The sequence below is a fragment of the Polypterus senegalus genome, chromosome 2, assembly GCF_016835505.1.
Source record: "Polypterus senegalus isolate Bchr_013 chromosome 2, ASM1683550v1, whole genome shotgun sequence".
Taxonomy (NCBI): Eukaryota; Metazoa; Chordata; class Cladistia; order Polypteriformes; family Polypteridae; genus Polypterus; species Polypterus senegalus.
The window spans coordinates 219654934-219679030 of record NC_053155.1 but is presented as its reverse complement, the minus strand read 5'-3'; the positions used below and the strand labels follow the sequence as shown (position 1 = coordinate 219679030).

At 39.3% G+C, this 24097-nt stretch overlaps 1 non-coding gene across 1 annotated transcript; it reads right to left on the bottom strand.

Annotated features, from left to right (window-relative positions):
• Window positions 1–17733: 17733 nt before the first annotated feature.
• trnav-aac lies at window positions 17734–17806 on the bottom strand. The gene has a single exon. It is a non-coding gene; the product is annotated as a tRNA-Val (tRNA).
• Window positions 17807–24097: the final 6291 nt, after the last annotated feature.

Sequence of the window (24097 nt, the reverse complement as noted above, 5' to 3'; positions counted from 1 at the left end):
AGTGTTTGCTTACCTTGTTTTATAAAAAGGCCCTATTAGTGAATACTGCATATGTTACTTTAAAGCAGAGTGTTTATATAAAATATTCATGTACAGGATGAACAATTTATTATCCTTTGTGAATACATTTTTCTTAAGCACAAAATGGATATTTGACTTAAATGCAATAAGCTGAACAAGCATCAGAAAGCATTCTGAATCTGCTGCAGAGTTAACAGTTTCCTGGAATTGATAATGTTCTGCTTTAATAAAAAACAAGGAACGTTGAACTTATTTTAAAAAATTTTCAATAAAATGAAAGTGCTATTGAAAATAAAATAAACGTCACTTGTTTCAAGAAAAAAAAAAATATATATATATATAAACTGCTCAAAAAAATTAAAGGAACACTTTGAAAACACATCAGATCTCAATGGGAAAAAGAAATCCTCCTGGATATCTATACTGATATAGACTGGGTAATGTGTTAGGAACGAAAGGATGCCACATCGTTTGATGGAAATGAAAATGATCAACCTACAGAGCCCTGAATTCAAAGATGCCCCAAAAATCAGAGTGAAAAAATTATGTGGCAGGCTAGTCCATTTTGCCAAAATTTAATTGCAGCAACTCAAAATTGTACGCAGCACTTTGTATGGCCCCTGTGTTCTTGTATACATGCCTGACAACATCGGTGCATGCTTCTAATGAGATGACAGATGGTGTTGTGGGGGATCTCCTCCCAGATCTGGACCAGGGCATCACTGAGCTCCTGGACAGTCTGAGGTGCAACCTGGTGGCATTGGATGGACCAAAACATAATGTCCCAGAGGTGTTCTATTGGATTTAGGTCAGGAAAGTGTGGTGGCCAGTCAATGGTATCAATTTCTTCATCCTCCAGGAACTGCCTGCATACTCTCACCACATGAGGCCAGGAATTGTCGTGCACCAGGAGCCACTGTACCAGCATAGGGTCTGACAATGGGTCCAAGGATTTCATCCTGATACCTAATGGCAGCCAAGGTGCCTTTGTCAAGCCTGTAGCGGTCTGTGTGACCCTCCATGGATATGCCTCCCCAGACAATCATTAACCCACCACCAAACTGCTCATGCTGAATGATGTTACAGGCAGCATAATGTTCTCCATGGCTTCTCCAGATCTTTTCACTTCTGTCACGTGCTCAGGGTGAACCTGCTCTCATCTGTAAAAAGCACAGGGCACCAGTGGGGCATCTGCCAATTCTGGTATTCTATGGCGAATGCCAATCGAGCTGCATGCTGCTGGGCAGTGAGCTCAGGGCCCATTAGAGGACATGGGGCCCTTGGGCCACCCTCATGAAGTCTTTCTGTTTGTTTGGTCAGAGACATTCACACCAGTGGCCTGCTGGAGGTCATTTTGTAGGGCTCTGGCAGTGCTCATCCTGTTCCTCCTTGCCCAAAGGAGCAGATACTGGTCCTGCTGATGGGTTATGGACCTTCTATGGCCCTCTCCAGCTCTCCTAGAGTAACTTCTTGTCTCCTAGAATCTCCTCCATGCCCTTGAGACTGTGCAGGGAGACACAGCAAACCTTCTGGCAATGACACGTATTGATGTGCCATCCTGGAGAAGTTGGACTATCTGTGCAACCTTTGTAGGGTCCAGGTATCGCCTCATGCTACCAGTAGTGACACTGACTGTTGCCAAATGCAAAACTAGTGAAGAAACAGTCAGAAAAGATGAGGAGGGAAAAATGTCAGTGGCCTCCACCTGTTAAGCCATTCCTGTTTTGGGGGTCCATCTCATTGTTGACCCTCTACTGCACCTGTTTTTAATTTCATTAACACCACAGCAGCTGAAACTGATTAACAACCCCCTCTGCTACTTAACTGACCAGATTAATATCCCATAAGTTTCATTGACTTTATGCTATACTCTGATTAAAAAGTGTTCCTTTAATTCTTTTGAGCAGTATAGATATACATTTAAGCATTCTAGCACTGAAATAATTTTAAACTATACGTTCAATCACACTCTCTCTCTCATATATACTGTATATATATATATATATATATATATATATATATATATATATATATATATATATATATATATATATATATAGTAGCAAACCCCAGCCAGAACGCCTGGAGGATAGAAGGTCCGGGAGAGAGACAGCACAAGAGGGCCACAAGACACAAGAGGGCCACGGGACTGGAACTTAGAAACTCAACTTTGTTGGGACCTGTGGCCACTGCCAGGGGACGCCGGATGGTTCCGAAGCCATGAACTGCAGCACTTCCGCCACACCAGGAAATGCTGCAGGAAGGTCATCAAAGAGCACCTGGAGCACATCTGGATTCAATATAAAAGTGGCGGTCTCACTCCATTTGGGGCACCGGAGTCAGAGAACAGAGCTTGTGAAGCCAAGGGGCCTGCTTTCTGTTGGTCTAGTGGAAAAACTGTCCTGATAATACTCTCTCCCCGGTCCTTCCATGTTTGGGGTGTCCCAGCTGGGAAAGGGCCTCGGCCGTCAGCCAAGCCTTTGGGACACTTCAAAAGGATCTCTTTAAAGGAACTCCCTGCCTTCATTCCATGAGCCAGAGTCAGGAGGTAGAGGATGATGCTTGCCTGAGGAGGAGTGGAGGCAGAAGAGAAGTAGAAGAAAAAACATTGCTCTGTGGTTATTACTGTCTATTGGTGAGGTACGAAAGAAAAGTATTGCCCTTGCTTTAATAAAAGCCTTGTGTGTTGCTGGACTTGTGCCTGTGTCTGTGTGTAGGTGTTTGGGGAGCTGGTGGCCTCAATATATATACACATATACAAACACACAGTGGTTGCATTATACAAGATTACCATTATCGTGTGTCCAATCTTTAAATTAAAGAACTATTTAAAAAAAGTTGAAGACAAGCAAAAACATGTTACAAACAGATCTGAAAAAGACCTCTGATTGTTTTTTGAAATTTTGTTTTCATTTTGGTTTTTATTGTAAGGGTTACTGTTCAAAATGCAATGATGCTCACCTGCCTAATGAGTACTCTTTTGGTTCCCAAAAAACCTGAAAGCCTGTCACTTCCTGGTTGTAATCTTTTTCATCAAGTTTTTTTTGTTTTGGACAAACCGTTTATCAAATTAAATCATAATAATAAACATAGTTATAGGAAATGGGATTTGACCCATGACTTACTTTTATTTTCCTTTTTAGTTCCCTTCTTTGTTTATTTTAAAGTATTATTTTTCATGTAACTATTATATTTTTTATTAATATTATGGTTATTTATTTACTAAGTATGTATTGTGTGCTCTCCACTTGTGTTTTGTGGGTAGAACTCCTAAGAGCCTGGGCCACCTTGATGTCACCACTGAAAGACCATCCTTAGTCTATATTTTAAACTGGAAAGCAAGTCCTTTAGTTGTAAATTGATTGTCTAACATTCTAAAGTGAGTAATGATTTTCTGGCTAAATTGGATCTTTGCTTCTCTGTGGATTCTGTTTATTGGACTGCGTTTTGGGACTTAGTTGCACTTGTTTACCATTTAAGGCAAATCCTTTTTTGCCTTACTTTTGTCCTTTTTCCCTGTTTTTCTATTTTTGTTAATACATCTTCCATTTATAGAGATTCCTTGATTTAGATTGTCTGTATAAGCCAGCCTTTTATGTTTTTCTCTTTCTCCCTCTTGTAAGACATTTTGATATATTTTTGAGAGATATAAAATTATTTGAAGTAACAAGCCTGTTCCCAATTTTTGGTGTCAGGCTGCCTTGGGGAGGGCCTTTGCTGAGCAGGCTAGGTTTTTTGGGTCTTTTACTGGCCTCACACCATTTTGTGTGCTACTCATCATAACATAGGTTTCAATAATCATATTTGTTGGGGTTCTTGTTGAACACGTTTCTCTAATAATTAACTATTATTTATTAAATTGCTCAGATTCCTAATTTAGTTTCTGGCTCCTTCCCTCTCTCTAACTCATCTCTTTCCAGGTTTTGAAAGTCTGTACATTAATCTAATACACTAGTTCACCAAATGATGATGCACACAAACTTGTTCACAATTTGCCATTGTCTTTCTCTAAATGTAAAGAATAATATCATAGAACAAAAATCATTTTTATATTCTTGTCAATATTTATCTTTATGGAGTTAATATGTCAGTTAGTTCTGATCAATTAAATTTCTCACCTCATGAATGCTACTTGTTTTTCTTTAACCTAGCTTCAGCATGATTTCTGATATCTTTTATTGGCAGTGTGTTATTTAAAAGTGACCTAGTCTTCACTATGTAAGTGTTTCACTCTGAAATGATGAATTCTAGAACTGTTCTTATGTCACAGGTAAAGTAAGAGTTGCCTGTCTGTTTGACTGTTGTCAGTGACCAATGATACTAAATGATTATTCTGTGCTTGCGTTCCTATTTTGGAAATAACTGATGAATTTCTGTTAATAAGGTACCAATCACACACCTCCACTCCAGATGCTATTGATTATGCATGAACTGTAAATTCTTGTGTAAAATTGGGAATGAATGAGTAAGCACTGTGGTTGAAATCAACATGTTATTTAAAGAAAGAAACTTATCCTCTGAATGGACAAATCTGAAAAAACCTTTCAGTCAGTAAATCAGACTGGAGAAAGGCTTGTCCATCTGTGTCATTTATTTCACTTGCTGCACCAAGCTAAGGAGGGAGTAGTCTGTTACAGCATGATGAGAATGGTCTGAGAAACAAATGCTAGAGGTTCTTTTTATAAACTATTGGATTTACATACCATACAGTGTCAATCAATGCATACATTATACCCTGGTTAGTTTGTTCATCTACACCCAAATGACCTACGAGGTGTAGCATAAAAGTAATGAGACTGGCAACACTGCAAGCGATCTGGCAATGCTGCGCTGTTGTCCTTGATAGAGCACGTGTATCATTATCCTCCCATAGCTCAGTGCGAGTTTCAACTCCTTCCGTTAACTAGGTGATTTTTGTGACTGCTATTAGCAAAGTTGTGTTTTTGGTTGTGCGTCACGCAAAATGGAACAGCGTAATTTGGAGCAACGTTGTGCCATTAAACGGCAAGTGTGACGTTTGAAAAGTTCAAACAGGCCTATGGGGAACATTCTTTATCCCAAGCTCAAATTTTTCGCTTTAAAAAATAATTTTTGAAGGCAGAAAACACGTTGAAGATGAACACCGTTCAGGGAGGACTTCAACTTCGAAAACCAATGAAAACATCGAACGTGTGAACACTCTTGTGAGATCAGACCATCATTTAACATTAAGAATGTTGGGTGAAAAATTAAATTTGAACAGATTTACCGCTCATTAAATTTTGACTGAACATTTGCACATGCGAAAGGTCTGTGCCAAAATGGTGCCGAAAAACTGTCCTCTCCATAACAGAATTTTTGACCTCAAAAGGCATTCCTGCAGTTCCCCAGCCCCCTTATTCACCTGACCTCAGTCCGTGTGACTTTTTCCTTTTTCCTAAACTGAAAAATGTCCTCAAAGGACGTCATTTCAGGACTTTAGAAAACATGCAAAAGAGTGTAACGGACATGCTGAAGACCATACCGGTTGAAGACTTCCAGCGCTGCTACCAACAGTGGGAACAACGTCTCCATCGGTGTGTAGCTGCCCAAGGGAACTACTTTGAAGGGGATAACATTGATGTTTGAAAAAAATAAAAACTTTGGTAAATAAAAAATCAGTCTCATTACTTTTCTGCCACACCTCGTATATAAAATAAAAGTCTGTTTTATTATTTTCTGGTTCTTCTTATACCCTTTGGGTTGAGCCACAACCCTTGAAATTTCTGTCCATTCAGATTGTTCACAGGACATCTGCTGACTTTTTAGTCATCTTTCAGTTCACTTTGTGTACTACAACTTTGTCTTTGTTGTTCATTTGACCTTTATCTGGTTTCCTGATATGCCTGAACAGATTTCTGACATTTATTAACCCTTTATGCTATTTCTTTAAGATCAATGCTCTATTTTAATATGAAAAACATATCAAAACACATTATCCTAAATGACTTTGTGAACCCTAAGTCTAATGTTTCTTCCGCAATAGTCAGCATGTTTACTGTACATTTTTTACTTACCAGTCAGGGGATTATCAAAAAAAAAAAGTCTCTATAGTAAGCATGTATAGCTTGTACAATACTGATTTGCATGACTCAAGGTGCCAATGATCAAGATATTGGAAATAATATTACTTGACAAGAACTTTTTGAATAAGGCATACAAAGAATATATACCATTTCCTTTTCTTCTGTTGTATTTTTTTGCTTTATTTTTTGATCACACACATCCTCCAACATATATAGAGTGGAACCTTGGGTCACGAACGTTTCGGACCACGTACAAATTGGGTTACGACCAAAAAGTTTGGCAAACTTTTGCGTTTGTTCACGACCACATACTCAGGTGACGAACAAGCCAGTTTCCCTTCTGGTTCGTATGCGCTGATGATTTCCGCACGTGTTCAGTCTCTCCCTGTGCAGCAAGTTAGTGAGAGAGAGAGAAAGCGCAAGAGAGTGAGCAAGAGAGAGAAAGAAAGCGCGAGAGAGAGTTAGAAAGTGCAAAAGAGAGCGAGCGAGAGAGAGAGTGCGAGAAGGCAGTTAAACAAGGCAGTAAGGCCAAAAAGGCAGTTAAAGAATGCACCAGGCTTGTTTTTAAAGAGACTGCTTCGAGCATTGTTTTAATCTTGTTGTATTTAATGAAGACTTTTTTCTATTGGATTTTAACCTCCACTTCACTTCTGTTTTTATGGGATCATTTATTCATTGAAGGATTCTGAAAGCACTGCACTTTATTTAATTTGGACTTTGTTTTTGATTGTTGTTTTGTTGATTTTAATAAAAGCACTTGGCACTTTTTGCACCATCCCCTTGCTCCATTGTATAGTAGTGCCTCACTGTCATACTCATCGGTAACATTACCGGCGGTGACAGGTTTAAGGGCTCCCGGAAGCGAGATGGGAGCATGCAGCGAACCCGCATCGTCACAGACTTAACCTCAAAACTGTAATCTTCTTCTGTTCTTAACTCTATTTTTCTTTTTGTAAAAACTTGATTGCTTTGTATGGAGTGCAAAAAAATTAATAAAAAAAAAAAAACTGTAATCTTCTCTCCACCCAGTTCCTCCTCACTTCCTTTATGCCAGAACTCGACTCATGCAAGGTTAGTTTTCTTGGTTGTTTATGGTTAGTTTTTGAATAAATTACGGATTTTTCAAATGTTCATTTTTTTCCTTGTGCTTAAAACACATTAAAAAAAGTGTTTACAGAGAGAGGTTCATAAGGCTATAGCGTGAACTCTTGCAATGTTAGTTTTCTCTGTTCAAGGTTTTCTCAGTGTTATTCAATGTTTTTACATTTAGTTTACTATTACACTGTGCATTCTATGGTACAATTAACTATTTTTGTGCTTAAAAATCTTTAAAAAAAAATATTTACATACAGCTTGTACGGTCCGGAACAGATTAATTGTATTTACATACAATCCTATGGGGGAAATTACTTTGGGTCACGACCAAATCAGGTGACCCATGGTTCCACTATATTTGAACTAATGCATACATATCTGTCAGGTCAGAGGTCTGTAATTGTTATACTAGTTCTCCATGTTTTCAGCCTTTCAATCAGTAGAATTAGGTTCTACTCTGTAACATTCTAGGCGACTATTCTATCTTTTATTCAGTCTCTCTCTCCTGGGCTGTAACCATCGTTGAGCCCCCGGTGTCTTTTCTTCTTCGCTTGCATGATGACTTATGCTCCACTTTTTCTCTCTTCTTGCTAGGCCCCACAAATGCTTTGTGCCACCACCTACTGGCTTTAATTCCCATGTCTGCCGTCACTATTACAAGTACTCTACATACAGCATAGGTGTATAAGTAAATAAAATCGCTGTGGTAGTTTACATTTCAGGATGGTGAAACGATTCTGTGTGGTCATCCAACAAATATGAGGGATGCTTTGTCAATCTTGGCATTTAAAACAAGACTAAAGTGATATTGTAACATAGCATACTCCTCTCAGAGCTGTAGGATGTTGATGAATGATTATTTTTTGTATACCTTGTTTAATCATTATAGTTATGACTATCACTTATACTAGCTTTATCTGTCTCTGGAATATTGCCTTTCTGAGAACTTGGAAAATCAACATCATTATTGATGTCTCCTAAACCTTGAAATGCTTTGCCATTTGTATTATTGCTGCTAATTTTCTATGCTTTTGAGTGAAAAGTTCAGTCAATACTTTTAGAAATTTCCAGGGTGAACTGTATTGCTAGTTATTATGGCTCTTTTAGATATTTTCTTTATGCAAGAAACTTTGCATCACATTAGATTATTTTTCTTTAAGGCTTGAACAGTGTAAATATTACTGTTCTGTTATAACACCATTGACTTCTGGTATGTACTGCACGACTTATAACTGCTCATGTGTTTGTTTGGCCTAATGCACAGATTAAAGCTTTTGTGCTGGCTGATTTGAAGAGTACTATAGAGTACAAAACTTTATGATGTATGTTGTGCATTTGATCAATGATGTGTTAAAGGATCATGAGGGTGGCTGAATTTAAAAGACTGCATTATAATGTGAAGTGTGCTAAAGTGTGAGATACTAATGCTGGAAAAGGACCACACCAGTGGAGTAAAGTAACCATAATGGCTAGCTAAAGGTAAAACATTTGATTGGAGCTGAGATTTAGCAAAGTACCAGTTTTTATGGTAATTTCTGCACATTTAGGGTGTACTAAAACGGTAAAATTGTTGTAATTTATTTTGCTAGTTAAAATCTTGGTTGCAGCTTCCCTTATTTCTGTGTCTTTTATACATATTCTCTTCTTTACGATAGTAGGCAGTGAATGTGATATTTACCATATATAATATTAATAATTTAAATTATATTGTTTTCCAGCACATTTTAAAGTCTGTGTTCTACAACATTTAGCTAACTCAGTAATTAACACAAAGTGCTTTGTTAATAGTGTGCCATTCTTTTATTTATAGGGTCTGGAGATAGTCTTTTAATTGCTTTTTTATTACTTATTGCAAAAAAATGCATTTTCCCTCATTAATGAATAGCATTCTGTGGACTCTGAAGAAAAATAATATCATTAAACCGAAAAACTTCAAAAGGTTATTTTCATGTACTTGTGCAATTAATAATGTCATTAATAATTATTCTTGCTTGTTTACTTTTAAAACTAGAATTAAGTTATGAAAATAACAGGAATATTTTGATAATGAAATAGAAAGACTTAATGAGTTGCTCATTTTACTACATTTACCACAATATGTTTGCGATATTGCATTGGAAAAATAAAACTAAAACAAAGCAAGTAATAATAGAGTGTATCATTTCTGTATGCTTTATACAAGGTCTTGTGATTGCATCCTGTTTTGATGTGGAAGGTTCTGATCGTGTCCTATCATTGCCTGAATATCTCTAAATATCTGACTCACTCTCTATAAAGTCACACTTACCAGCCTTTCATAGATATATCATGTAGCACTTTAATGTTTATGTTATGTTTCCTACCTGACAAGTCTTTGATCTGGATGGACATGATGGAAGGAGAGAGACAGAGATGACCAGCTTCTGGCAGGCCTTATATTTATGCTCGCCTTGTTCTTCCTTACTCTACCACTTGGACCAATACAACATCATAGTTTAGTAGCCAACTTCTTTCCCGTGCTCTGGCCTCATACCTCTGGGACCTATCCTAGATACAGTAGGTGCAATCTATGTTTTTCAAACCTCCTACCAATCAGTGTTCCATCTGTGGCTATGGCCTGTATTAACACATTTGATTTTTCCTTTCAGCCCTTAAACTGTTGTCAATGTGTCAATTGAGATGACCATAAACTCCTCTTTTAACTGGTCCTGATCCGATTGAGAGCAAGCAGGCAAGCACTTAATATATACTCACTGAAAAATAACAGTGCAAAGTTTTCTTTTAAGCCTCAGTTTTGTTCTCTACTACATATTTATATATCACTATAAAAACACCAGTGAAATAATGAATTGCAATATGAAAACAGAATTATAATTAAAGTCTATCCCCATATCAAATTGTCTGTGAAAGGGGTTTCTTAAAATAAAAGCTGATTGATTTACTGATAGGATAGGATAATTAAATGAATCAACAAATTAAGAAGGTAAGCCATTTGAAAAGTCAAAACAGGGAAGGAACAAAACAAATAGAGACATGTACAAAAGTAAACTATAGCTGTAGCCTGATTTTTTTTTTCCATGAGCAACAGCCACTATTCTGGTAAACACCAACGGACATCATTAATGTAAACTGTTTCTGTGTTCTGAACTGTTTCTGTGTTATTGTCGCCTTCATGACAATGTTTGACATGGGCAACTTATTTTAAGTGAGTCACTGGGGCAGGAGCTGGGATTTTGTGATCAAAGGTTAGCTTCTTAAAGTAGTATTAAAAATTGACATTCACATAATCCAAACACTCAGTGTTGTGTTGTTGAGCATATGACACATACTCATCCTTTGAGAGTATATTGAGAGATTGTGAAATTTCTGTGACAGTTGGTTTGAAAAAATGACATGATCTTATATCTAAGTATGACATGACTCTTCCAGATGCCATATTAGCTTTCAAAGTTACTGGGTACTGCTAATCAGGAGGCTAAGGACAAACAGATGGCACTGTCTCTCTGTTCAAATGTAACTATTTACCTTTGTGATGTCAGCACTGAAGCAGTTTTATGCAAGAAATTGCTGTTTGCTTCCATTTTCACTGAAAGTGAAGCCTGGTGCGGCTTATTTAACAGAAGAAAACGAGATTTGCTGAAGTATCAAAATAACCAATCCACGATGCTATTGTCTAGCTGTAATCCACTTGAGTATGAAAGACTATTTTAAAAATAGATGAATGAAATTAACAAAAGAAAACACAAACACAGGTCATGTACAACAGTAATATTCCACTATATATATAAGTTTTAGAATCTTTAGGATCTGAAGTAACCCACACTGCATGCACATAAACTTCTGTTGCAAATAATTGCTTAAATGTTATGTAGGTGAGCTCAGTCTAAATAAAGCAACAAGTCCTAGAACCTCTAAGTTTGGAATGTAAATTTTTTGCCATTTTCACAATTTACAGCTAAAACTGGACAACCCAGATGCAACAATAAAAAGGGTGTTCACTTCAGATATCTCTTTGCTGTAAAGTATAATGTCCTGCAAGAGTGCAGGAACTGTGCTTGACATTGAAAACAATAGAATAATAATTTTGACAACTTTGAAGTGACCACTTCAGGGCATTGTGTAAACATTCTAAGTAAGGACCAACAAGAAGGATCCTATGACAATGAAACACTATACTAAAATGGCATATATTGTACAGTAAAAAGAGGAGACTTTAAAAATGCTACTAAAACCTTTACAAGCATACCCCATCTGATGTGTGTGTACCTCTGGTAGCAATGGTACTTAGCTTTTGTTCATTTAAGATCAGATTTTGAACAGATGTAAGATATGTCTGAAATATACCATGCCAAAATCTAAGACAACAGTAGGCTTGCCATTGGCTATATGATATAATGACACTGTTAGAAGATTAGAATAATATAGATGAAAATAGATCATTCATCCCAACAAAGTTCACCAGTTTTGAAAGTCCCTAAAGTCTGACTGTCCACCATAGTTTTTATGTTTTAGTGCTATACTTTATCCACAGATGGATGAAAATATGTTATATATATATATATTGTGGACGCTGGCCCGGACACAGAAAGACGGACATCGTTGTTGCACCCAACACACTGTTTATTTACAACTATTTACAATTTCATGTGCACCTTTCAACCCCAGTGCCTCCAGCACTGATTCCCCCAAAGTCCAGGCCACACAGTTCCACTGCCTTTCTCCTGGCCGCCTCTAGTCCTCCCTCCAGCTCGGTCCTCTTCCACTCGACTTCTGCCGATGACTGGAGGGAGGCGGCCCCGATGGGCTCCAGCTGCTTCCCGGCATTCCTCCATAGCCACACCGAAGTGTGGAGGAAGTGCCGGGTGTGCACCCGGAAGCCGTCCGGGTGTCCCTTGTCGTCTTCCCCCCAGCACTTCCTGGTGTGTCGGAAGTGCTGGGCTCCCGGGATTCAGGCACTGGGGCGCCGCCTGGCGGTGGCCACGGGTCCCTACAGGGCTGGGCTTCCAAGCCCTTCACCTGAGGCCCCCTACATAACCAGGGCGGACGCCCCCTCGCGGTCTGGAGGAGGCACAAGCCTATATATATATATATATATATATATATATATGACCACAGATATTATACTGAGTATATACTTATACTAAGAACAATTTAGTATTGGGGAAATAAGAGACATTGTTAAAAATGTTAGCATGGAAATAAAGACAACAGTCACAAAAAATAATGAACTTATAATAAGGCATAACCAAACGCTTCCTGAAATCCTGTAAAATTTAAAGGGAACCACTGTATGTAACTGGCGAACTTGCCTTGATTTAAATTGCATGGCCAAAGGAAGAAATCAGAAAAATCTTGCTTGGACTGAAAAGCATATCTCAGTCTTTTTATAGAGTTTGTTTATTAAATTCAGTTTTCAGTTAAATAAAAAAATGTGCTCTAGTTATTAAAGACACCACTTTTGTTTTAATGGAGAAAAAGTTGCCATCTGGGAAATACATTAGCAAAAGTAAATATCACTCTTGACATCTCAAGGCTAATAAGGAAAACCTAGCTAGAACACTTAATTACTTTAAAGATTAAAGGAGAAAAAACCTAAAAAGGTTTTCTTTAACAATTTTCCAAGTTAAAACAATACAGAGGAGAACTTTCAAAAAAGAGTAACTCTTCACTACCATAGAAACATTAAATGCCTAATTCTTTAACTAAAAAAAGGAAAGGGAATCCTTCAACTCTAACCAATAGACCACAATCTTATTTCTATTAAATGATCCAAAAATGACAATGACAAATTTCCTGCACTTAGTAAGAGAAAGGGGAAAGAGAGAAAAAAAAGTGAAACCCCAATACTTTCCAAAACCAAAGAGGTGATACTCAATATATCAACAGTTAGACTGGGATTCCTTAAATAAGGCAGCCACAACTCCACAACTGTGGGCTCCACAACTAATGATGCAGACAGAAAAAGCTAAATGCAATTAGACAATATACAAATATGTGAAGAACTATAATAGATAATTAAATAAAAGACAGATATTTACTTAAAAATAAACATACTCTTAAAAGGCAATACATTCAAATAAAAGCTATTAAAAATAACAAAAAAAAAACAGGGAAAACACACTTAAAATAAAACAAAACAAAAGTTAGGGAAGGAGTCCCAGTGTGAACCTGACAGAATATAGGAAAAACAGAAATGTTCTTAATTGCTGGGAACAGAATACTAAACAAAAGGGGCCTGACACTTTTTAACTCAATAAACCTAAACATTAGATTTATTGAATCAGCATGTAATTTAAGTAGCATTTTGACGACAGTCTGTTTCTTTCCACAAACTATACAACTCTGCCTACAACCTTGTTTTTTCCTATTACAAAATATAGGATAATGAAGACATTTAATAAGCACAGAGGCTACAGACAGGTATTTTTTTCTATTAAAATGGACTAAGTTGAAGTATACCATCTATATATATAATTCACTAAGGCAAGACACCCATAGAAAGCCAAGACAACCATGAAAAGCACGCCAGAAGGGGCGTGGATTCACTAAGCCACCGACAAGTGAGACACCTATGGTGCACGCAGGAAGGAGCCACGCCCACCAACTCCAAGACCAATGGATATGATGACAACTCGCAGGGCCATGCCCACCAACTCGGACGCGAGGACACAGAAAAAAGGGCGTCATTTATATTCGTCTGTCGTAGAGGCCACATGCAGTGCAGGTCAGGTTAATGTCATGTGCATGTCATGTGCATGTCATGCACCTCCGAGCTACGTTGACTGTTCATAGAGGCATGTTTCTCGCGGAGGTGAATCGCCATATGCAGTGTGTGAAATGGTTTGCGAGGGGTATCCCATGGGATCCTTAAAACAATCCTTTACAACTGAGGTTAAAGCACAATGAAGTAAGCATTCTTTAAAAACCGAGATTTCGTTTACGACGCACAACCGCATGCACCACAGCAAACTGTTTTACACGCTACATACAGCAATTCGCATCGGCGACAAACATGAGTCTTCTTAGATGCTCCTGCAGGAACACGGAAAACGTTACCCTGCCCACCAACAGTCCTTTTTCACTGGCCGGCATCTACCCTCGCTCCCTAGGCATTCACACTGCCTGCCCATTTGCCCGGACGCAAAAACTCAACGACCACCCAGTTAGTCACTTTCGTCAGTGGTAAGAGTCCACATGCACGTCTGAGACACGCGGCGTTTGTTATGCCACGGGTTCACTATTGTGTTGTATTTTGCTCTCTCCAGAGTTCCATCTTTTCATTCACTTACTGTTGTATTCTCACACCAACCCGTTTTAGACATCCGTGTCTTTCCAGAAGTGTTTAGCATTCAATAAATAATTATGCATGAGATTGACCGTGTGTCTACCCAGCGCAGAGAGGCTTGGGTAAGCCGTTGAACCCCATTCGGGCTGCAAGCCATGGAATTCCCACTAAGTGTGACTCATATGCTCCCACTCATTACGTCCCTACCCTTTGTACACACCCCCCTCCCACCTCGCTACTACCGTGGTCGGGTGTTTTGGTGGATTATATGTAGAAAAGCAGCCAAAACCGAGGGGTATCCCATGGGATCCTTAAAACATTCCTTTACAACTGAGGTTAAAACACAATGAAATAAGCAGTCTTTAAAAACCGAGTTTTCGGTTACGACGCACGACTGCGTGCACCATAGCAAACTGTTTTACATGCTACATACAGCAATTCGCATCCGCAACAAACATGAGTCTTCTTAGATGCTCCTGCACTTTGTACACACCCCCTCCCACCTCGCTACTACCGTGGTCGGGTGTCTTGGTGGATTATATATATAAAGGCAGCGAAAACCGCACCGAACAATGAAAAGTCTAGAGTTCCATCTTTTCATTCACTTTCTGTTGTATCCTCAAACCCTCCCTTTTTAGACAACTGTGTCTTTCCAGAAGTGTTTAGCATTCAATAAATAATTATGCATGACATTCAGTGTGTGTCTACCCGGTGCAGAGAGGTGTAGGTAAGCCGTTGAACCCCATTTGGGCTGCAAACCGTGGAATTCCCACTAAGTGCGACTCATACGCTCCCACTGCTTGCGTCCCTACCCTTTGTGCACACCCCCCTCCCACCTCGCTACTACCGTGGTCGGGTGTCTTGGTGGATTATATTTAGAAAAGCAGCCAACGACTCAAGTGACGAGTTGGAGGTGGGCACATGAGTGGGTAGTACATTCAGCAGACTAGCATGATTGAGGGAGCTTAATGGACATCCTTCTTCTCTTCTCCCTTTCCACACTCCCATGCTCCCCCACCCCTCCGTCTGGCAAGAGAAGGCGCGATTGCGGTCCACCAGTTTTCAGTCACGGACGATTGTGTGTCGGTTCGTTCCGTGCATTGTTACAATGTTGCTTTTCTTGCTGATTTATTACATTACCAATTTTTCAAATGTTAATTTTCTCCCAGTGCTTAAAAATTATTAAAAAAACCGGCCTGATTATGCGGTGTACGGTATGCCGCGGGTTGGCTAGTTATGAATACATGCATAAGAGGAAAAGGACTTGTTATCACTCATTTTTAGTAATTGAGTAAAACAAAGTTAACTGAAGAGTTATATAATCCTAGCAAAGGTCTGACCCCTGAAGGAGGATGGGTGAAGGTTTAAAGCTGTGGAATTAGGATTACAAAGAGTTTGGACAAAGTGGAACCTACCAAAAAGGAAGGTCTCATATAGCCTGGACTTTGGAGATTCGAGCATCTTCACATTTCTTTCCAGTTCCAATCAATGTATGACACCCTTTCAACAACAGCAAACCTGCATAGATGGGAAGTGAAGGAGGACCTACTGTTCAAGGTATGTGGAGGGAGAGGTATGTTGGCGCATATGCCAATGGGGTGCAAGACTGTACTTAAACACGGAAGATACAGAAGGTGCCAAGATCCTCAGAGCATTGGCATACATCTTAGAGCAGGAGTGACAGAAAAAGCCTCAGATCTAATGGGTACCTGTTTCATTCCTTCAGTGAGGGAAAAGGGAACAGCCACCACTCTTCAAGAAAACCAAGAAGAGCCTCCAGCAGAAGGCACAATCATGGGAGATGAATGTGGATGCGAGAAGAAAATTACTTTTCACGCAAACAGCCCTGAGGGCCGATGTGCTTTTTCGCCACGACAGACTGATGCAGAGCCTGCATCACTGCATATGCTGCACTGATCCGCCTGTCAATCTCCTGCTCCATTCTTCCCTCACTCATGAACAAGAACCTGAGATTCTTGAACTCCTCCAACCCTAAGAAGGCACTCCAACCTTTTCTGACTGAGGACCACGGTCTCAGATTTGGAGGTACTGATTCCCAACACAACCGCTTCACACTCGGCTGCAAAACGATCCAGAGAGAGCTGAAGATCACGGCCTGATGAAGCAAACAGGACAACATCATCTGCAAAAAGCAGTGATCCAATCATGAGCCCACCAAACTGCACACCCTTAATGTCCTGGCTGTGGCTAGAAATTATGTCCATAAACGTTATGAACAGAATCATTGACAAAGGGCAGCCCTGGCAAATCTCACAGGGAACTGGTTTTACTTACTACAGGCAATGCGGACCAAGCTCTGACACCAGTTGTACAGGGATCGAACAGCCCTTATCGGAGGGTCTGGTACCCCATACTCCTGGAGCACCCCCCCCCACAGGATTTGCCGAGGGACACAGTCAAATGCCTTTTCCAAGTCCATAAAACACATGTAGACCGGTTGGGCAAACTTCCATGCACCCTCCAGGACCCTGCCAATGGTATAGAGCTGGTCCACTGTTCCGCGACCAGGACGAAAACCACACTGTGCCTCCTGAATCCAAGGTTCGACTATCTCATGGACTCTCCTCTCCAGGACCCCCAAATAGACTTTTCCAGGGAAACTGAGGAGTGTGATCCCTCTGTAGTTGGAACACACCCTCCGGTCCTCTCTGCACTCTGCAGCTGCATGATTAAAAAAAATCGACTATGTGTTCAGGTAAAGTACCACTTCCAGATAGCGGAAATAGCCCAATAGTTGATAGAAATCTATGTTTTGTACTTAATACTTAAATGCAAAATTTGGTTGACCTAAGTGAAAGCGTACTCAAATTATCGTGTTTACATACACACACAGACTGAAAGAAAAAAAGTGAAAGGGACAGGAAGAGATCATCATTACTCTAAAGGGAAGGTCCGCTCAGTGGAGAGACCGTCACATGCTCCTGTAGGGCGCAAAGTAGACTGCGAATAGTTAACATTTGGCAGCTTAGATCAGCTTGCTGCCCTTTTCCAGAAAAACACATGCGCCACTGTTTCCACCCTTTGGCATGTGAGGCGAATGTGATAACCACTACACTATGGAAACTAAGCCTTTCCTGCTGGGCTGAGAAGTTCTTCAAAGTGGGAGCTTAAAATTGATTTTCCTTCACCAACCCTCATTTGGCAGGCTAGCTGCCTACCTTACAGGCAGACCCGCCTCATCATCAAAAGCAGAACCTTGAGTTTGACGTGGGTGCAGCCCTGAGGGGGGTCCTTTCCCAATCCGCTCCACCTGGAGGCTCCAGAAAGATGGGAGGCCCCAGGGCATCCTGTTTCCACATGGTTTTGAACCAGGGCCCTTTTGCTTGTTAGGCAAACATGATAACTACTACACTATGGAAACTAAGCCACTCTACGCTCACCCCAGGAGAACAAGTGAACCAGATTTTAGGTTGTATGGCAGTGAGAGGCAGCGGGGCTGCACTGCAAGCTTGCCAGCGTAGCTCTGGTGACAGTTTAAGGAATGGAACATCCCAGCTAGATAAGAATGCTTGCGTTCTGACTGGAGGTGAGTGGTATGGGGCTTTTGTCATTCCAACGTTGAGGGGCAATCCCAAGGTGATGGGGACTGAAAAACAAAGCTTGGTCGGCAAGGATGTTTTCACCTGGTTTTGAACCGGGGTCCTTTCACGTGTTAGACGAACGTGATAAGCACTAAACTATGGAAACCAGAACCAGCTAACTTCTACTTGGCCTGGGTGGAAAAGGGAATAGTGTTCATTGGCTGGTCTTCCCAGGTAAAGAAGAAGAAAGAAGTATAAAAGGTAAAGTACCTCTTCCAGTAAGCAGAAATAGCCCAAAACTTGATAGAAATCTACGTTTTGTACCTAATACTTGTATACAAAATTTGGCTGACCTATGTGAAAGCGTACTCAAATTATCGTGTTTACATACACACACACACGATTCCAAAAATTGTATTTTTGGACTGAGGGAGATCTAAATCATTGAGATTCATCAAAGTCTCAAAATGGAATTTTTGGAGGATTCCAGTACTTTCCATATACTTTGTATATGAGAAAGTAAAAATAATAAAGGACATTTAATAAGCATGGAGGCTACAGACAATTAAGTTAATTTTTTCTACTAAAATTGACTAAGTTGAAAAATATCATTTATAAGTGCGTTATTCACAGGCTATTGAAACCATTTTGCTTGTAATTACTTTAATACAAAATGGTGATGAAAGACTCATTACTCGAATTAGAAACTACAACCACTCTTTTTCTTAAGTTATCACACTGGCTTCCAGTTAAATTTAGGACTGATTTTAAAATTATTCTTTTTATAAACATAACTTTAAATGGACAAGGGTCTAGTTACTACTTTGTACTTATCCACCTTAATAAAAGGATAAGTATCTGTGTGCCCATCCAGTTGCTATATCTCTGTCATTCCAAAAGATGGTGCATCGCAAACATTTTTAGTAATAAAATGCATTGCATTTGTCATTCCAAAAAATAGCACATTGTTAACACTGCATATATGAATCCCATACTAAATGACATATAACAGATCCATATGCATTGCATGGTGTACTGAAAATGTTAAAGAAGAGATCTAGGTTGATTAGTTAGGTTTCAACCTGTCTTAAATGGATACCACAGCTTCTCAATATATAAACTGTATACCTAACTGTGTGTTATATTGCTGGCCTGCTCAATCAAACAATAGTGCAAGGTTGAGCTTTTAGCTAAAGAACCCCAAAACTGTGGAATGATGTGCCTGATGATGTAAGAGATGCCTCATAAGTCTCAATATTTAAATCCAGGCTGAAGATCTAGCATTCACTGATTAGAGCTGCTGATTAGCTGTTCATATTGCAGCTCTATTTGTTAGTCATTTGCTCAAAATACAATCATGACAATCATTACCCTGTTCTGTTCTATTTCTGTTCTAAATATCCTGCTGTAGCACAAGATGCCAGTGCTGTGTATACTGCAAAACTGTTACCTCTGCCTGTGGAAAATGACACCAGAAATACTGGGAGCCTTGAAATACAAGGCTGAAAGGATTTAGTCTTACACATGCGTATGTATAATATAATACAGTTGAATACCCAGGAAGATCACCATGCACTCCATTTATCATTTGCTTAGGTATGTGGTTCTTCCTGCTATTTTCATTCATACTTGTTGAGGTTTACTTGCAGATCATTTCCCTAACTGGATAGGGGACTATCCTGTAATTGCACCATTGTCCCCTAGTAAAGATTTTCTTTTTCCTTTGAAATAGAGGTGCATGACCTGAGTAGAAAATTGTGATGGAACAGAAATCCCCTGATTAGCCACCTGAGAATGAGATGTTTCTCATCCTAATACAATTCAAGTAATTTTTAAGATATTTGTCGAGTACATATTTAGTTTTGACATATACATTGTGGCTGCTTTTATTGTTGGTTTAAACAGATAGTGTATGTATTACTAATTAAACAGTTTTTGTTTGTAATTGTTTCTGTTTCAAGCAGCGGCTAATAATTTATAGAGATGAACAGTAGCTCAAACAACATGAGTAAGCTTGGATGTGTACATAAATGTGCACTTATAATGGACTTATACTCCTCTATGGTTCTCTATAAGTGTGAACTTTCTTGTATAATCTTAAATACTAAAACAGACAAGGGCTCATAAGAGCCATCCTCCAACTTATGCCAGTCTGAAACTTCCTGAAAGGGGATGATAGCCTCCAATTTATTGTCCATTTTACCTTCTCTGTACACAGCCTTCCTTTTCTTTTATTACTTCTAAGCCTGGCGTCAGCCTATGACTCCCAGGAGACTTTAACTATTCTGGAGGAGATCTTAATTCCTTCTCTTCATCCAGAGCTTTACTGGCACTTGGGCAGGCATCCTTGCCCCCATTGCAAGCATTCTCTTCACTTAATCTATTAATTTACCATTGGGAGTAGGCTGCGGAAGTCTCTTGTCATCTAAATCCATGGGATTTGTATTGACACATGGCTGTTATCCCTAAATCGCTTTCTTTTCTACCCAAGATGACACCATTAATTTAATTAACTTATCTACCATTCTGCAACATGCTTTACAAATTTCAAAGTCCTTTTCTAACTTATGCATTTTTTTCCACTTCCTCACTTATTGACTATCTACTAACTACTAACCACCTGCCCTGCATTACTTTATCTTTTTCAATCCCCTTCTTTTCTATTGTGGTCCCCAGGAATTCCAGGTGATCCAGATTAAAAGCTTTAACATATATCCCAGTGGGGAGTCCAGCACAGCTGAAAAGAGACAACAACAACAACAACAACATTTATTTATATAGCACATTTTCATACAAATAGTAGCTCAAAGTGCTTTACATATTAAAGAATAGAAAAATGAAAGACATAATTATAAAAAATAAATCAACATTAACATCGAATAAGAGTAAGGTTCAATGGCCAGGGGGGACAGAAAAAAAAAAACTCCAGACGGCTGGAGAAAAAATAAAATCTGTAGGGATTCCAGACCATGATACCGCCCAGTCCCCTCTGGGCATTCTACCTAACAAAAATGAAACAGTCTTCTTTGGATTTAGGATTCTCACGGAAGGGCTTGATGATGATGATGGTCATGTAGACTTCTTCCTTTTAATCCGTCCATCATTGTTGGAGCATCATGAAGCTTTGAGTAGGTGGAGGTGGCGCAGGCCACCACCACAAAGAAACCGGAAAAAGAAACAGAAAAGAGAGTAGGGGTCAGTACCGATTTTAGAGCCACCATGAATAGTTGTTATGATGAATTGAACATAGAGTATCAGGATTAAGTTAAATTACGATTAAAATGAAGTTATAAAAAGGCCATGTTAAAGTAATGTGTTTTCAGCAGTGTTTTAAAGTGCTCTACTGTATCAGCCTGGCGAATTCCTATTGGCAGGCTATTCCAGATTTTAGGTGCATAACAGCAGAAGGCCGCCTCACCACTTCTTTTAAGTTTTGTTCTTGGAATTCTAAGGAGACACTCATTTGAGGATCTGAGGTTACGATTTGGAATATAAGGTGTCAGACATTCCGATATATAAGATGGGGCGAGATTATTCAAGGCTTTATAAACCATAAGCAGAATTTTAAAGTCAATTCTGAATGACACAGGTAACCAGTGTAGTGACATCAAAACTGGAGAAATGTGTTCGGATTTTCTTTTCCTAGTTACAGGCAATTACACACCCCGGAAAGGCTCGCAAAGGTTGTTAAGATCCTAAAATTCACAGAAAATACTGTCTTACCTTATCTGGTGCCATTGGAGAGATGGGATCCAGCTCGCATAGCCAAACTGTCAAAGATAAAGTTACAGAGCCATTTCAGAATGGGGGAGAAGCCTTTATTAACACGCATGGAGCCATGCAGTATAATGAAGACAGTGACTAAATTACAGCTTTTGAATACACAGTTAATTACACGAGTATGTGATTAGTGAACAGTTCTCATGTCCTTATAAGCTACTGATAAATGGGATCCTGAAGTCAAGATGTTTTCAGTTCTCTGCTCCTGCCTTATCTGGGCCAGTTTGTTTATCACTTTTAACCTTGTGCACACCATCACAACTGAGAGCTGGGTAAGACTAGGTCACAGATCAAATGACTTCAATGAAAATTCTTACTGCTAATGGTAATAGTAAAATCATTATTGACTTAATCATTCCTGATGGGGTACCTTCTGGCTCCCTGCAGCCATCAAAATGAATTAAGCAAATGCATTAAATTGATGGAAAAATTATGGAATGATGACTTTTCCATCATAGTGATAGATATATTTGTGAGACACCAGGGGCCTCATGTATAACGCCGTGCGTAGAACTCGCACTATAACATGGCGTAAGCACAAAAGCCGAAATGTGCTTACGCATAGAAAAATCCAGATGCAGGAATCTGTGCGTACTCCAACTTTCACGTTCTTCCGCTACATAAATCCCGATCAGTGTGAAAAGTAACGCTCGTGCACGCGCTTTATGTAACGCCCCAACTCCTCCCAGAATTATGCCTCTTTGAATATGCAAATAAATATAAATCGCCCTTAAGCTCAGCCTTCTGTGAAAAGACAATGGGAAAATATAAGAATTTCAGCGAATACCTAGTAGAGGCAAAGGAAAAACATACTATTTGTTCAAATAAACCGTGGCATAATCAACAAAAGGAAGTTGATCGAGTGACATAGCGTGTTGGAGAAACTTGAAAGCTCACGTTCACAAAATCTCACAGTGCCAGAAATAAAAAAGAAGCCACATATCAAAGTCGCCGTGACAAGGCGAGTTGTAGCCCACTGCCTGAGTGTCATATAAAAGCTTATTAGGGTACAGAGAAAAAAGGCACACAATGGGGAAAAAGCACGAAATGTCAACTTCAATCTCGACATTTCCACTTTAATCACGTAGTTTATTTTGTCATCAAAGTAGAACATCATAAACTTCATCTTAAAATCGTTTAATTAACCAGTTTCTCAAATCACATCGTAATTAAAGTAGCACGTTAAATGCTTTGTTTTGTATTTGATCTTCTATGTGCTCTGTGTGTGTGAATCACTACTTGCTTCTTAAACCGGCTCTCTTCCTCCAACTGGACACAGAATCTATTATATTTGTGATATTACAGCTCTCTGAATAACTAAAATACTGAGATGTATACGTGATATAATTTTTATGATGATAGGAGTTAAAGCAAGTTATTAAACATGGCTTTCACGGCACAGTGATTGTGTGCGACCTTCAATGAAATAATTTATTGCAGCAGTACTCAGGGGTGGCTCTAGGCTTGTGGTGGCCCTGGGCAGAGGAAGAATCGGTGGCTCCTTCGCCCGCCAATGTCAGTAAGGTAGCTTATGCACGGTGGAAGGCCACATCCGTTGCAGACACTGCATAGCCGCCTCGTGCTCATGACACAAGCATTTAACTTTTGCCGAAATTTGTCGCATGCTTTTAGCTGTGTTGTTATTTTCTCTTTCTGTTTTATATTCAATATATATTGGCGTAGCCGCCCCTGCAGTCCTTGCTTTTCTTTCCCCAAATACCCAATCAGAATTGGAGAGCGCCAATTCTTCAAAACGTTTAAGGAACATTGAAATATCTTCATAGTACATGCATAATTATTCTATCCTTCACGACCCCTCCCAGTGAAGAATATAGATTATTTAAATGAAGTTAAAGTTTTATCTGTATAATATAATAAACATATTTTGCTGCATTTCACCTTAAAAATGATATCGCCATCATATGTAAATACGCGCTTTATAAAGTGGTGCAGGTTGTGCAATATTATAACTATAGTGCAAGTTTAGAGTGAGGTAATTGCACTTATAAGTACTAACAGTTCTACAAGGAGCAATTGATTGAGTGCGTTTATAGTTCTTGGGATGAAAGTGTTTCTGAACCGCGAGAAAGGCTTTGAAATGTTTTGCCGTGGCTGAGACAGCGTGTTCTTGAAGCTGTATACCGATATTTCTCTTTCCGATTAGCTGCTTCTGTGATTCACACTCAGATACAGTGATATAAATACTCTGAGTGGTGCAATGAGAGTAATATGGAAAAAGATGATCCGCTGTGGCAACTCCTAAGGGGAGCAGCTGAAAGAAGAAGGTGCAGTTAGAGTAACAACGCTAAAGCAGTTATGGTATTTGGAATACTATGGCTATTCCCTGGACC